At 39.4% G+C, this 15,483-nt stretch overlaps 16 non-coding genes across 16 annotated transcripts; all 16 read right to left on the reverse strand.

Moving 5' to 3' along the window:
* Nucleotides 1-272: 272 nt before the first annotated feature.
* LOC118955155 lies at nucleotides 273-488 on the reverse strand. The gene has a single exon (XR_005045019.1). It is a non-coding gene; the product is annotated as a small nucleolar RNA U3 (small nucleolar RNA).
* Nucleotides 489-1,275: 787 nt separating this feature from the next.
* LOC118955156 lies at nucleotides 1,276-1,491 on the reverse strand. Its single transcript, XR_005045020.1, has one exon. It is a non-coding gene; the product is annotated as a small nucleolar RNA U3 (small nucleolar RNA).
* A 787-nt stretch (nucleotides 1,492-2,278) lies between these two features.
* Nucleotides 2,279-2,494, reverse strand: LOC118955157. Its single transcript, XR_005045021.1, has one exon. It is a non-coding gene; the product is annotated as a small nucleolar RNA U3 (small nucleolar RNA).
* A 787-nt stretch (nucleotides 2,495-3,281) lies between these two features.
* LOC118955158 lies at nucleotides 3,282-3,497 on the reverse strand. Its single transcript, XR_005045022.1, has one exon. It is a non-coding gene; the product is annotated as a small nucleolar RNA U3 (small nucleolar RNA).
* A 787-nt stretch (nucleotides 3,498-4,284) lies between these two features.
* Nucleotides 4,285-4,500, reverse strand: LOC118955072. The gene has a single exon (XR_005044939.1). It is a non-coding gene; the product is annotated as a small nucleolar RNA U3 (small nucleolar RNA).
* Nucleotides 4,501-5,287: 787 nt separating this feature from the next.
* Nucleotides 5,288-5,503, reverse strand: LOC118955160. Its single transcript, XR_005045024.1, has one exon. It is a non-coding gene; the product is annotated as a small nucleolar RNA U3 (small nucleolar RNA).
* Nucleotides 5,504-6,290: 787 nt separating this feature from the next.
* LOC118955161 lies at nucleotides 6,291-6,506 on the reverse strand. The gene has a single exon (XR_005045025.1). It is a non-coding gene; the product is annotated as a small nucleolar RNA U3 (small nucleolar RNA).
* A 787-nt stretch (nucleotides 6,507-7,293) lies between these two features.
* On the reverse strand, nucleotides 7,294-7,509 carry LOC118955162. The gene has a single exon (XR_005045026.1). It is a non-coding gene; the product is annotated as a small nucleolar RNA U3 (small nucleolar RNA).
* Nucleotides 7,510-8,296: 787 nt separating this feature from the next.
* LOC118955163 lies at nucleotides 8,297-8,512 on the reverse strand. The gene has a single exon (XR_005045027.1). It is a non-coding gene; the product is annotated as a small nucleolar RNA U3 (small nucleolar RNA).
* A 787-nt stretch (nucleotides 8,513-9,299) lies between these two features.
* LOC118955164 lies at nucleotides 9,300-9,515 on the reverse strand. Its single transcript, XR_005045028.1, has one exon. It is a non-coding gene; the product is annotated as a small nucleolar RNA U3 (small nucleolar RNA).
* A 787-nt stretch (nucleotides 9,516-10,302) lies between these two features.
* Nucleotides 10,303-10,518, reverse strand: LOC118955080. The gene has a single exon (XR_005044947.1). It is a non-coding gene; the product is annotated as a small nucleolar RNA U3 (small nucleolar RNA).
* A 787-nt stretch (nucleotides 10,519-11,305) lies between these two features.
* On the reverse strand, nucleotides 11,306-11,521 carry LOC118955081. Its single transcript, XR_005044948.1, has one exon. It is a non-coding gene; the product is annotated as a small nucleolar RNA U3 (small nucleolar RNA).
* Nucleotides 11,522-12,308: 787 nt separating this feature from the next.
* On the reverse strand, nucleotides 12,309-12,527 carry LOC118955098. Its single transcript, XR_005044965.1, has one exon. It is a non-coding gene; the product is annotated as a small nucleolar RNA U3 (small nucleolar RNA).
* Nucleotides 12,528-13,205: 678 nt separating this feature from the next.
* Nucleotides 13,206-13,424, reverse strand: LOC118955099. The gene has a single exon (XR_005044966.1). It is a non-coding gene; the product is annotated as a small nucleolar RNA U3 (small nucleolar RNA).
* A 678-nt stretch (nucleotides 13,425-14,102) lies between these two features.
* Nucleotides 14,103-14,318, reverse strand: LOC118955082. Its single transcript, XR_005044949.1, has one exon. It is a non-coding gene; the product is annotated as a small nucleolar RNA U3 (small nucleolar RNA).
* Nucleotides 14,319-15,105: 787 nt separating this feature from the next.
* LOC118955083 lies at nucleotides 15,106-15,321 on the reverse strand. Its single transcript, XR_005044950.1, has one exon. It is a non-coding gene; the product is annotated as a small nucleolar RNA U3 (small nucleolar RNA).
* Between the last annotated feature and the right edge of the window lie 162 nt (nucleotides 15,322-15,483).

The raw sequence follows: 15,483 nt of genomic DNA on the forward strand, positions 1-15,483 counted from the left end.
CATGTTTTGCTCTATGACGCTCACAAGCTACCAAAACGTTGTTAGAAAGTACAAGGTTCTTCTACGTATGAAGGTCAAAGGTTGTCCTGAAAGGAAAATTTTAAAACTCCTCATTTTGAAGCAAAATATAAGGGCTGGACATGGAGATCAACGAAAGCCAGAAAACTGAAAAGATTATTGCTGGGGTCTCAGGACTGATTCAAGAAGTTTTATTTTACTAACGATAAGGATTTGGGAGACATTTCAGTAGCTTTTATTGTACATGGTTATCATCCACTCAGAACATATTCCCTTCATCCACGTTCATTGAAGAACAAGGAACAGTCATCAAAGGTGGAAGAAAAATGAGCAAGGTCATTTCTAACCACCAAATTCATGCTCTGAACGGGAATATCTTGAATCGTCATCATGGATAGCGAGATCTACCACTTTAGACACACATTTCTCAAGTAACGCACTATAGAAATGATCCCTGAAAGTATAGTCTTGGTGCATAAGTTGTTGTGATCAAGGTGGAGCATCTTGAAAAGAGCATTTGCACCAGCGGTTTGTGTTGCATTCTCAGCATCAACAGTTGTTGCAATCAAATTATGTTAATTATGGAGAATTGCTAGGTTTCTCAATTGAGAAAAATGGTCAGCGATGCTGGTTGCCAACAGGTAAAATATGACCTAATGTTGATGGACAGCCATCCATATTTCAAAGCCGGTTATTTGTGTTGAATTCTACCCCCTTTTAAACATTGTGTGTTTTAGCTATAGACGTATGGGTTGTACCATCAGATTCGTCTCTGTCTTCTGCATCCAGTGGTACCAAGAGTTAGTCTGTGTGATTAACGGGGGCTGAGATAGAGCTGTGTTTGTGAGACAAAGACGGATTCCGAAGGTGCCCAGGCCCGGGTCTTTTTTTTACAGAAACATCTGTAGAGTCAGAAAGGTTTGAATTACAAACTACTAAAAGCTATCTATGAAAAGCTGAGACTCTATCGAACATGCACATGTAACATGTTTTGCTCTATGACGCTCACAAGCTACCAAAACGTTGTTAGAAAGTACAAGGTTCTTCTACGTATGAAGGTCAAAGGTTGTCCTGAAAGGAAAATTTTAAAACTCCTCATTTTGAAGCAAAATATAAGGGCTGGACATGGAGATCAACGAAAGCCAGAAAACTGAAAAGATTATTGCTGGGGTCTCAGGACTGATTCAAGAAGTTTTATTTTACTAACGATAAGGATTTGGGAGACATTTCAGTAGCTTTTATTGTACATGGTTATCATCCACTCAGAACATATTCCCTTCATCCACGTTCATTGAAGAACAAGGAACAGTCATCAAAGGTGGAAGAAAAATGAGCAAGGTCATTTCTAACCACCAAATTCATGCTCTGAACGGGAATATCTTGAATCGTCATCATGGATAGCGAGATCTACCACTTTAGACACACATTTCTCAAGTAACGCACTATAGAAATGATCCCTGAAAGTATAGTCTTGGTGCATAAGTTGTTGTGATCAAGGTGGAGCATCTTGAAAAGAGCATTTGCACCAGCGGTTTGTGTTGCATTCTCAGCATCAACAGTTGTTGCAATCAAATTATGTTAATTATGGAGAATTGCTAGGTTTCTCAATTGAGAAAAATGGTCAGCGATGCTGGTTGCCAACAGGTAAAATATGACCTAATGTTGATGGACAGCCATCCATATTTCAAAGCCGGTTATTTGTGTTGAATTCTACCCCCTTTTAAACATTGTGTGTTTTAGCTATAGACGTATGGGTTGTACCATCAGATTCGTCTCTGTCTTCTGCATCCAGTGGTACCAAGAGTTAGTCTGTGTGATTAACGGGGGCTGAGATAGAGCTGTGTTTGTGAGACAAAGACGGATTCCGAAGGTGCCCAGGCCCGGGTCTTTTTTTTACAGAAACATCTGTAGAGTCAGAAAGGTTTGAATTACAAACTACTAAAAGCTATCTATGAAAAGCTGAGACTCTATCGAACATGCACATGTAACATGTTTTGCTCTATGACGCTCACAAGCTACCAAAAAGTTGTTAGAAAGTACAAGGTTCTTCTACGTATGAAGGTCAAAGGTTGTCCTGAAAGGAACATTTTAAAACTCCTCATTTTGAAGCAAAATATAAGGGCTGGACATGGAGATCAACGAAAGCCAGAAAACGGAAAAGATTATTGCTGGGGTCTCAGGACTGATTCAAGAGGTTTTATTTTACTAACGATAAGGATTTGGGAGACATTTCAGTAGCTTTTATTGTACATGGTTATCATCCACTCAGAACATATTCCCTTCATCCACGTTCATTGAAGAACAAGGAACAGTCATCAAAGGTGGAAGAAAAATGAGCAAGGTCATTTCTAACCACCAAATTCATGCTCTGAACGGGAATATCTTGAATCGTCATCATGGATAGCGAGATCTACCACTTTAGACACACATTTCTCAAGTAACGCACTATAGAAATGATCCCTGAAAGTATAGTCTTGGTGCATAAGTTGTTGTGATCAAGGTGGAGCATCTTGAAAAGAGCATTTGCACCAGCGGTTTGTGTTGCATTCTCAGCATCAACAGTTGTTGCAATCAAATTATGTTAATTATGGAGAATTGCTAGGTTTCTCAATTGAGAAAAATGGTCAGCGATGCTGGTTGCCAACAGGTAAAATATGACCTAATGTTGATGGACAGCCATCCATATTTCAAAGCCGGTTATTTGTGTTGAATTCTACCCCCTTTTAAACATTGTGTGTTTTAGCTATAGACGTATGGGTTGTACCATCAGATTCGTCTCTGTCTTCTGCATCCAGTGGTACCAAGAGTTAGTCTGTGTGATTAACGGGGGCTGAGATAGAGCTGTGTTTGTGAGACAAAGACGGATTCCGAAGGTGCCCAGGCCCGGGTCTTTTTTTTACAGAAACATCTGTAGAGTCAGAAAGGTTTGAATTACAAACTACTAAAAGCTATCTATGAAAAGCTGAGACTCTATCGAACATGCACATGTAACATGTTTTGCTCTATGACGCTCACAAGCTACCAAAAAGTTGTTAGAAAGTACAAGGTTCTTCTACGTATGAAGGTCAAAGGTTGTCCTGAAAGGAACATTTTAAAACTCCTCATTTTGAAGCAAAATATAAGGGCTGGACATGGAGATCAACGAAAGCCAGAAAACGGAAAAGATTATTGCTGGGGTCTCAGGACTGATTCAAGAGGTTTTATTTTACTAACGATAAGGATTTGGGAGACATTTCAGTAGCTTTTATTGTACATGGTTATCATCCACTCAGAACATATTCCCTTCATCCACGTTCATTGAAGAACAAGGAACAGTCATCAAAGGTGGAAGAAAAATGAGCAAGGTCATTTCTAACCACCAAATTCATGCTCTGAACGGGAATATCTTGAATCGTCATCATGGATAGCGAGATCTACCACTTTAGACACACATTTCTCAAGTAACGCACTATAGAAATGATCCCTGAAAGTATAGTCTTGGTGCATAAGTTGTTGTGATCAAGGTGGAGCATCTTGAAAAGAGCATTTGCACCAGCGGTTTGTGTTGCATTCTCAGCATCAACAGTTGTTGCAATCAAATTATGTTAATTATGGAGAATTGCTAGGTTTCTCAATTGAGAAAAATGGTCAGCGATGCTGGTTGCCAACAGGTAAAATATGACCTAATGTTGATGGACAGCCATCCATATTTCAAAGCCGGTTATTTGTGTTGAATTCTACCCCCTTTTAAACATTGTGTGTTTTAGCTATAGACGTATGGGTTGTACCATCAGATTCGTCTCTGTCTTCTGCATCCAGTGGTACCAAGAGTTAGTCTGTGTGATTAACGGGGGCTGAGATAGAGCTGTGTTTGTGAGACAAAGACGGATTCCGAAGGTGCCCAGGCCCGGGTCTTTTTTTTACAGAAACATCTGTAGAGTCAGAAAGGTTTGAATTACAAACTACTAAAAGCTATCTATGAAAAGCTGAGACTCTATCGAACATGCACATGTAACATGTTTTGCTCTATGACGCTCACAAGCTACCAAAACGTTGTTAGAAAGTACAAGGTTCTTCTACGTATGAAGGTCAAAGGTTGTCCTGAAAGGAAAATTTTAAAACTCCTCATTTTGAAGCAAAATATAAGGGCTGGACATGGAGATCAACGAAAGCCAGAAAACTGAAAAGATTATTGCTGGGGTCTCAGGACTGATTCAAGAAGTTTTATTTTACTAACGATAAGGATTTGGGAGACATTTCAGTAGCTTTTATTGTACATGGTTATCATCCACTCAGAACATATTCCCTTCATCCACGTTCATTGAAGAACAAGGAACAGTCATCAAAGGTGGAAGAAAAATGAGCAAGGTCATTTCTAACCACCAAATTCATGCTCTGAATGGGAATATCTTGAATCGTCATCATGGATAGCGAGATCTACCACTTTAGACACACATTTCTCAAGTAACGCACTATAGAAATGATCCCTGAAAGTATAGTCTTGGTGCATAAGTTGTTGTGATCAAGGTGGAGCATCTTGAAAAGAGCATTTGCACCAGCGGTTTGTGTTGCATTCTCAGCATCAACAGTTGTTGCAATCAAATTATGTTAATTATGGAGAATTGCTAGGTTTCTCAATTGAGAAAAATGGTCAGCGATGCTGGTTGCCAACAGGTAAAATATGACCTAATGTTGATGGACAGCCATCCATATTTCAAAGCCGGTTATTTGTGTTGAATTCTACCCCCTTTTAAACATTGTGTGTTTTAGCTATAGACGTATGGGTTGTACCATCAGATTCGTCTCTGTCTTCTGCATCCAGTGGTACCAAGAGTTAGTCTGTGTGATTAACGGGGGCTGAGATAGAGCTGTGTTTGTGAGACAAAGACGGATTCCGAAGGTGCCCAGGCCCGGGTCTTTTTTTTACAGAAACATCTGTAGAGTCAGAAAGGTTTGAATTACAAACTACTAAAAGCTATCTATGAAAAGCTGAGACTCTATCGAACATGCACATGTAACATGTTTTGCTCTATGACGCTCACAAGCTACCAAAAAGTTGTTAGAAAGTACAAGGTTCTTCTACGTATGAAGGTCAAAGGTTGTCCTGAAAGGAACATTTTAAAACTCCTCATTTTGAAGCAAAATATAAGGGCTGAACATGGAGATCAACGAAAGCCAGAAAACGGAAAAGATTATTGCTGGGGTCTCAGGACTGATTCAAGAGGTTTTATTTTACTAACGATAAGGATTTGGGAGACATTTCAGTAGCTTTTATTGTACATGGTTATCATCCACTCAGAACATATTCCCTTCATCCACGTTCATTGAAGAACAAGGAACAGTCATCAAAGGTGGAAGAAAAATGAGCAAGGTCATTTCTAACCACCAAATTCATGCTCTGAACGGGAATATCTTGAATCGTCATCATGGATAGCGAGATCTACCACTTTAGACACACATTTCTCAAGTAACGCACTATAGAAATGATCCCTGAAAGTATAGTCTTGGTGCATAAGTTGTTGTGATCAAGGTGGAGCATCTTGAAAAGAGCATTTGCACCAGCGGTTTGTGTTGCATTCTCAGCATCAACAGTTGTTGCAATCAAATTATGTTAATTATGGAGAATTGCTAGGTTTCTCAATTGAGAAAAATGGTCAGCGATGCTGGTTGCCAACAGGTAAAATATGACCTAATGTTGATGGACAGCCATCCATATTTCAAAGCCGGTTATTTGTGTTGAATTCTACCCCCTTTTAAACATTGTGTGTTTTAGCTATAGACGTATGGGTTGTACCATCAGATTCGTCTCTGTCTTCTGCATCCAGTGGTACCAAGAGTTAGTCTGTGTGATTAACGGGGGCTGAGATAGAGCTGTGTTTGTGAGACAAAGACGGATTCCGAAGGTGCCCAGGCCCGGGTCTTTTTTTTACAGAAACATCTGTAGAGTCAGAAAGGTTTGAATTACAAACTACTAAAAGCTATCTATGAAAAGCTGAGACTCTATCGAACATGCACATGTAACATGTTTTGCTCTATGACGCTCACAAGCTACCAAAAAGTTGTTAGAAAGTACAAGGTTCTTCTACGTATGAAGGTCAAAGGTTGTCCTGAAAGGAACATTTTAAAACTCCTCATTTTGAAGCAAAATATAAGGGCTGAACATGGAGATCAACGAAAGCCAGAAAACTGAAAAGATTATTGCTGGGGTCTCAGGACTGATTCAAGAGGTTTTATTTTACTAACGATAAGGATTTGGGAGACATTTCAGTAGCTTTTATTGTACATGGTTATCATCCACTCAGAACATATTCCCTTCATCCACGTTCATTGAAGAACAAGGAACAGTCATCAAAGGTGGAAGAAAAATGAGCAAGGTCATTTCTAACCACCAAATTCATGCTCTGAACGGGAATATCTTGAATCGTCATCATGGATAGCGAGATCTACCACTTTAGACACACATTTCTCAAGTAACGCACTATAGAAATGATCCCTGAAAGTATAGTCTTGGTGCATAAGTTGTTGTGATCAAGGTGGAGCATCTTGAAAAGAGCATTTGCACCAGCGGTTTGTGTTGCATTCTCAGCATCAACAGTTGTTGCAATCAAATTATGTTAATTATGGAGAATTGCTAGGTTTCTCAATTGAGAAAAATGGTCAGCGATGCTGGTTGCCAACAGGTAAAATATGACCTAATGTTGATGGACAGCCATCCATATTTCAAAGCCGGTTATTTGTGTTGAATTCTACCCCCTTTTAAACATTGTGTGTTTTAGCTATAGACGTATGGGTTGTACCATCAGATTCGTCTCTGTCTTCTGCATCCAGTGGTACCAAGAGTTAGTCTGTGTGATTAACGGGGGCTGAGATAGAGCTGTGTTTGTGAGACAAAGACGGATTCCGAAGGTGCCCAGGCCCGGGTCTTTTTTTTACAGAAACATCTGTAGAGTCAGAAAGGTTTGAATTACAAATTACTAAAAGCTATCTATGAAAAGCTGAGACTCTATCGAACATGCACATGTAACATGTTTTGCTCTATGACGCTCACAAGCTACCAAAAAGTTGTTAGAAAGTACAAGGTTCTTCTACGTATGAAGGTCAAAGGTTGTCCTGAAAGGAACATTTTAAAACTCCTCATTTTGAAGCAAAATATAAGGGCTGAACATGGAGATCAACGAAAGCCAGAAAACTGAAAATATTATTGCTGGGGTCTCAGGACTGATTCAAGAGGTTTTATTTTACTAACGATAAGGATTTGGGAGACATTTCAGTAGCTTTTATTGTACATGGTTATCATCCACTCAGAACATATTCCCTTCATCCACGTTCATTGAAGAACAAGGAACAGTCATCAAAGGTGGAAGAAAAATGAGCAAGGTCATTTCTAACCACCAAATTCATGCTCTGAACGGGAATATCTTGAATCGTCATCATGGATAGCGAGATCTACCACTTTAGACACACATTTCTCAAGTAACGCACTATAGAAATGATCCCTGAAAGTATAGTCTTGGTGCATAAGTTGTTGTGATCAAGGTGGAGCATCTTGAAAAGAGCATTTGCACCAGCGGTTTGTGTTGCATTCTCAGCATCAACAGTTGTTGCAATCAAATTATGTTAATTATGGAGAATTGCTAGGTTTCTCAATTGAGAAAAATGGTCAGCGATGCTGGTTGCCAACAGGTAAAATATGACCTAATGTTGATGGACAGCCATCCATATTTCAAAGCCGGTTATTTGTGTTGAATTCTACCCCCTTTTAAACATTGTGTGTTTTAGCTATAGACGTATGGGTTGTACCATCAGATCCGTCTCTGTCTTCTGCATCCAGTGGTACCAAGAGTTAGTCTGTGTGATTAACGGGGGCTGAGATAGAGCTGTGTTTGTGAGACAAAGACGGATTCCGAAGGTGCCCAGGCCCGGGTCTTTTTTTTACAGAAACATCTGTAGAGTCAGAAAGGTTTGAATTACAAACTACTAAAAGCTATCTATGAAAAGCTGAGACTCTATCGAACATGCACATGTAACATGTTTTGCTCTATGACGCTCACAAGCTACCAAAAAGTTGTTAGAAAGTACAAGGTTCTTCTACGTATGAAGGTCAAAGGTTGTCCTGAAAGGAACATTTTAAAACTCCTCATTTTGAAGCAAAATATAAGGGCTGAACATGGAGATCAACGAAAGCCAGAAAACGGAAAAGATTATTGCTGGGGTCTCAGGACTGATTCAAGAGGTTTTATTTTACTAACGATAAGGATTTGGGAGACATTTCAGTAGCTTTTATTGTACATGGTTATCATCCACTCAGAACATATTCCCTTCATCCACGTTCATTGAAGAACAAGGAACAGTCATCAAAGGTGGAAGAAAAATGAGCAAGGTCATTTCTAACCACCAAATTCATGCTCTGAACGGGAATATCTTGAATCGTCATCATGGATAGCGAGATCTACCACTTTAGACACACATTTCTCAAGTAACGCACTATAGAAATGATCCCTGAAAGTATAGTCTTGGTGCATAAGTTGTTGTGATCAAGGTGGAGCATCTTGAAAAGAGCATTTGCACCAGCGGTTTGTGTTGCATTCTCAGCATCAACAGTTGTTGCAATCAAATTATGTTAATTATGGAGAATTGCTAGGTTTCTCAATTGAGAAAAATGGTCAGCGATGCTGGTTGCCAACAGGTAAAATATGACCTAATGTTGATGGACAGCCATCCATATTTCAAAGCCGGTTATTTGTGTTGAATTCTACCCCCTTTTAAACATTGTGTGTTTTAGCTATAGACGTATGGGTTGTACCATCAGATTCGTCTCTGTCTTCTGCATCCAGTGGTACCAAGAGTTAGTCTGTGTGATTAACGGGGGCTGAGATAGAGCTGTGTTTGTGAGACAAAGACGGATTCCGAAGGTGCCCAGGCCCGGGTCTTTTTTTTACAGAAACATCTGTAGAGTCAGAAAGGTTTGAATTACAAATTACTAAAAGCTATCTATGAAAAGCTGAGACTCTATCGAACATGCACATGTAACATGTTTTGCTCTATGACGCTCACATGCTACCAAAAAGTTGTTAGAAAGTACAAGGTTCTTCTACGTATGAAGGTCAAAGGTTGTCCTGAAAGGAAAATTTTAAAACTCCTCATTTTGAAGCAAAATATAAGGGCTGGACATGGAGATCAACGAAAGCCAGAAAACTGAAAAGATTATTGCTGGGGTCTCAGGACTGATTCAAGAGGTTTTATTTTACTAACGATAAGGATTTGGGAGACATTTCAGTAGCTTTTATTGTACATGGTTATCATCCACTCAGAACATATTCCCTTCATCCACGTTCATTGAAGAACAAGGAACAGTCATCAAAGGTGGAAGAAAAATGAGCAAGGTCATTTCTAACCACCAAATTCATGCTCTGAACGGGAATATCTTGAATCGTCATCATGGATAGCGAGATCTACCACTTTAGACACACATTTCTCAAGTAACGCACTATAGAAATGATCCCTGAAAGTATAGTCTTGGTGCATAAGTTGTTGTGATCAAGGTGGAGCATCTTGAAAAGAGCATTTGCACCAGCGGTTTGTGTTGCATTCTCAGCATCAACAGTTGTTGCAATCAAATTATGTTAATTATGGAGAATTGCTAGGTTTCTCAATTGAGAAAAATGGTCAGCGATGCTGGTTGCCAACAGGTAAAATATGACCTAATGTTGATGGACAGCCATCCATATTTCAAAGCCGGTTATTTGTGTTGAATTCTACCCCCTTTTAAACATTGTGTGTTTTAGCTATAGACGTATGGGTTGTACCATCAGATTCGTCTCTGTCTTCTGCATCCAGTGGTACCAAGAGTTAGTCTGTGTGATTAACGGGGGCTGAGATAGAGCTGTGTTTGTGAGACAAAGACGGATTCCGAAGGTGCCCAGGCCCGGGTCTTTTTTTTACAGAAACATCTGTAGAGTCAGAAAGGTTTGAATTACAAATTACTAAAAGCTATCTATGAAAAGCTGAGACTCTATCGAACATGCACATGTAACATGTTTTGCTCTATGACGCTCACATGCTACCAAAAAGTTGTTAGAAAGTACAAGGTTCTTCTACGTATGAAGGTCAAAGGTTGTCCTGAAAGGAAAATTTTAAAACTCCTCATTTTGAAGCAAAATATAAGGGCTGGACATGGAGATCAACGAAAGCCAGAAAACTGAAAAGATTATTGCTGGGGTCTCAGGACTGATTCAAGAGGTTTTATTTTACTAACGATAAGGTTTTGGGAGACATTTCAGTAGCTTTTATTGTACATGGTTATCATCCACTCAGAACATATTCTCTTCATCCACGTTCATTGAAGAACAAGGAACAGTCATCAAAGGTGGAAGAAAAATGAGCAAGGTCATTTCTAGCCACCAGATTCATGCTCTGAATGGGAATATCTTGAATCGTCATCATGGATAGCGAGATCTACCACTTTAGACACACATTTCTCAAGTAACGCACTATAGAAATGATCCCTGAAAGTATAGTCTTGGTGCGTAAGTTGTTGTGATCAAGGTGGAGCATCTTGAAAAGAGCATTTGCACCAGCGGTTTGTGTTGCATTCTCAGCATCAACAGTTGTTGCAATCAAATTATGTTAATTATGGAGAATTGCTAGGTTTCTCAATTGAGAAAAATGGTCAGCGATGCTGGTTGCCAACAGGTAAAATATGACCTAATGTTGATGGACAGCCATCCATATTTCAAAGCCGGTTATTTGTGTTGAATTCTACCCCCTTTTAAACATTGTGTGTTTTAGCTATAGACGTATGGGTTGTACCATCAGATTCGTCTCTGTCTTCTGCATCCAGTGGTACCAAGAGTTAGTCTGTGTGATTAACGGGGGCTGAGATAGAGCTGTGTTTGTGAGACAAAGACGGATTCCGAAGGTGCCCAGGCCCGGGTCTTTTTTTTACAGAAACATCTGTAGAGTCAGAAAGGTTTGAATTACAAATTACTAAAAGCTATCTATGAAAAGCTGAGACTCTATCGAACATGCACATGTAACATGTTTTGCTCTATGACGCTCACATGCTACCAAAAAGTTGTTAGAAAGTACAAGGTTCTTCTACGTATGAAGGTCAAAGGTTGTCCTGAAAGGAAAATTTTAAAACTCCTCATTTTGAAGCAAAATATAAGGGCTGGACATGGAGATCAACGAAAGCCAGAAAACTGAAAAGATTATTGCTGGGGTCTCAGGACTGATTCAAGAGGTTTTATTTTACTAACGATAAGGTTTTGGGAGACATTTCAGTAGCTTTTATTGTACATGGTTATCATCCACTCAGAACATATTCTCTTCATCCACGTTCATTGAAGAACAAGGAACAGTCATCAAAGGTGGAAGAAAAATGAGCAAGGTCATTTCTAGCCACCAGATTCATGCTCTGAATGGGAATATCTTGAATCGTCATCATGGATAGCGAGATCTACCACTTTAGACACACATTTCTCAAGTAACGCACTATAGAAATGATCCCTGAAAGTATAGTCTTGGTGCGTAAGTTGTTGTGATCAAGGTGGAGCATCTTGAAAAGAGCATTTGCACCAGCGGTTTGTGTTGCATTCTCAGCATCAACAGTTGTTGCAATCAAATTATGTTAATTATGGAGAATTGCTAGGTTTCTCAATTGAGAAAAATGGTCAGCGATGCTGGTTGCCAACAGGTAAAATATGACCTAATGTTGATGGACAGCCATCCATATTTCAAAGCCGGTTATTTGTGTTGAATTCTACCCCCTTTTAAACATTGTGTGTTTTAGCTATAGACGTATGGGTTGTACCATCAGATTCGTCTCTGTCTTCTGCATCCAGTGGTACCAAGAGTTAGTCTGTGTGATTAACGGGGGCTGAGATAGAGCTGTGTTTGTGAGACAAAGACGGATTCCGAAGGTGCCCAGGCCCGGGTCTTTTTTTTACAGAAACATCTGTAGAGTCAGAAAGGTTTGAATTACAAATTACTAAAAGCTATCTATGAAAAGCTGAGACTCTATCGAACATGCACATGTAACATGTTTTGCTCTATGACGCTCACATGCTACCAAAAAGTTGTTAGAAAGTACAAGGTTCTTCTACGTATGAAGGTCAAAGGTTGTCCTGAAAGGAACATTTTAAAACTCCTCATTTTGAAGCAAAATATAAGGGCTGGACATGGAGATCAACGAAAGCCAGAAAACGGAAAAGATTATTGCTGGGGTCTCAGGACTGATTCAAGAGGTTTTATTTTACTAACGATAAGGATTTGGGAGACATTTCAGTAGCTTTTATTGTACATGGTTATCATCCACTCAGAACATATTCCCTTCATCCACGTTCATTGAAGAACAAGGAACAGTCATCAAAGGTGGAAGAAAAATGAGCAAGGTCATTTCTAGCCACCAGATTCATGCTCTGAATGGGAATATCTTGAATCGTCATCATGGATAGCGAGATCTACCACTTTAGACACACATTTCTCAAGTAACATTAGCATCAACAGTTGTTGCAATCAAATTATGTTAATTATGGAGAATTGCTAGGTTTCTCAATTGAGAAAAATGGTCAGCGATGCTGGTTGCCAACAGGTAAAATATGACCTAATGTTGATGGACAGCCATCCATATTTCAAAGCCGGTTATTTGTGTTGAATTCTACCCCCTTTTAAACATTGTGTGTTTTAGCTATAGACGTATGGGTTGTACCATCAGATTAGTCTCTGTCTTCTGCATCCAGTGGTACCAAGAGTTAGTCTGTGTGATTAACGGGGGCTGAGATAGAGCTGTGTTTGTGAGACAAAGACGGATTCCGAAGGTGCCCAGGCCCGGGTCTTTTTTTTACAGAAACATCTGTAGAGTCAGAAAGGTTTGAATTACAAACTACTAAAAGCTATCTATGAAAAGCTGAGACTCTATCGAACATGCACATGTAACATGATTTGCTCTATGACGCTCACAAGCTACCAAAAAGTTGTTAGAAAGTACAAGGTTCTTCTACGTATGAACGTCAAAGGTTGTCCTGAAAGGAACATTTTAAAACTCCTCATTTTGAAGCAAAATATAAGGGCTGGACATGGAGATCAACGAAAGCCAGAAAACGGAAAAGATTATTGCTGGGGTCTCAGGACTGATTCAAGAGGTTTTATTTTACTAACGATAAGGATTTGGGAGACATTTCAGTAGCTTTTATTGTACATGGTTATCATCCACTCAGAACATATTCCCTTCATCCACGTTCATTGAAGAACAAGGAACAGTCATCAAAGGTGGAAGAAAAATGAGCAAGGTCATTTCTAGCCACCAGATTCATGCTCTGAATGGGAATATCTTGAATCGTCATCATGGATAGCGAGATCTACCACTTTAGACACACATTTCTCAAGTAACATTAGCATCAACAGTTGTTGCAATCAAATTATGTTAATTATGGAGAATTGCTAGGTTTCTCAATTGAGAAAAATGGTCAGCGATGCTGGTTGCCAACAGGTAAAATATGACCTAATGTTGATGGACAGCCATCCATATTTCAAAGCCGGTTATTTGTGTTGAATTCTACCCCCTTTTAAACATTGTGTGTTTTAGCTATAGACGTATGGGTTGTACCATCAGATTAGTCTCTGTCTTCTGCATCCAGTGGTACCAAGAGTTAGTCTGTGTGATTAACGGGGGCTGAGATAGAGCTGTGTTTGTGAGACAAAGACGGATTCCGAAGGTGCCCAGGCCCGGGTCTTTTTTTTACAGAAACATCTGTAGAGTCAGAAAGGTTTGAATTACAAATTACTAAAAGCTATCTATGAAAAGCTGAGACTCTATCGAACATGCACATGTAACATGTTTTGCTCTATGACGCTCACATGCTACCAAAAAGTTGTTAGAAAGTACAAGGTTCTTCTACGTATGAAGGTCAAAGGTTGTCCTGAAAGGAAAATTTTAAAACTCCTCATTTTGAAGCAAAATATAAGGGCTGGACATGGAGATCAACGAAAGCCAGAAAACTGAAAAGATTATTGCTGGGGTCTCAGGACTGATTCAAGAGGTTTTATTTTACTAACGATAAGGTTTTGGGAGACATTTCAGTAGCTTTTATTGTACATGGTTATCATCCACTCAGAACATATTCTCTTCATCCACGTTCATTGAAGAACAAGGAACAGTCATCAAAGGTGGAAGAAAAATGAGCAAGGTCATTTCTAGCCACCAGATTCATGCTCTGAATGGGAATATCTTGAATCGTCATCATGGATAGCGAGATCTACCACTTTAGACACACATTTCTCAAGTAACGCACTATAGAAATGATCCCTGAAAGTATAGTCTTGGTGCGTAAGTTGTTGTGATCAAGGTGGAGCATCTTGAAAAGAGCATTTGCACCAGCGGTTTGTGTTGCATTCTCAGCATCAACAGTTGTTGCAATCAAATTATGTTAATTATGGAGAATTGCTAGGTTTCTCAATTGAGAAAAATGGTCAGCGATGCTGGTTGCCAACAGGTAAAATATGACCTAATGTTGATGGACAGCCATCCATATTTCAAAGCCGGTTATTTGTGTTGAATTCTACCCCCTTTTAAACATTGTGTGTTTTAGCTATAGACGTATGGGTTGTACCATCAGATTCGTCTCTGTCTTCTGCATCCAGTGGTACCAAGAGTTAGTCTGTGTGATTAACGGGGGCTGAGATAGAGCTGTGTTTGTGAGACAAAGACGGATTCCGAAGGTGCCCAGGCCCGGGTCTTTTTTTTACAGAAACATCTGTAGAGTCAGAAAGGTTTGAATTACAAATTACTAAAAGCTATCTATGAAAAGCTGAGACTCTATCGAACATGCACATGTAACATGTTTTGCTCTATGACGCTCACATGCTACCAAAAAGTTGTTAGAAAGTACAAGGTTCTTCTACGTATGAAGGTCAAAGGTTGTCCTGAAAGGAAAATTTTAAAACTCCTCATTTTGAAGCAAAATATAAGGGCTGGACATGGAGATCAACGAAAGCCAGAAAACTGAAAAGATTATTGCTGGGGTCTCAGGACTGATTCAAGAGGTTTTATTTTACTAACGATAAGGTTTTGGGAGACATTTCAGTAGCTTTTATTGTACATGGTTATCATCCACTCAGAACATATTCTCTTCATCCACGTTCATTGAAGAACAAGGAACAGTCATCAAAGGTGGAAGAAAAATGAGCAAGGTCATTTCTAGCCACCAGATTCATGCTCTGAATGGGAATATCTTGAATCGTCATCATGGATAGCGAGATCTACCACTTTAGACACACATTTCTCAAGTAACGCACTATAGAAATGATCCCTGAAAGTATAGTCTTGGTGCGTAAGTTGTTGTGATCAAGGTGGAGCATCTTGAAAAGAGCATTTGCACCAGCGGTTTGTGTTGCATTCTCAGCATCAACAGTTGTTGCAATCAAATTATGTTAATTATGGAGAATTGCTAGGTTTCTCAATTGAGAAAAATGGTCAGCGATGCTGGT

Source organism: Oncorhynchus mykiss, unplaced genomic scaffold (genome assembly GCF_013265735.2).
Source record: "Oncorhynchus mykiss isolate Arlee unplaced genomic scaffold, USDA_OmykA_1.1 un_scaffold_402, whole genome shotgun sequence".
Taxonomy (NCBI): domain Eukaryota; kingdom Metazoa; phylum Chordata; class Actinopteri; order Salmoniformes; family Salmonidae; genus Oncorhynchus; species Oncorhynchus mykiss.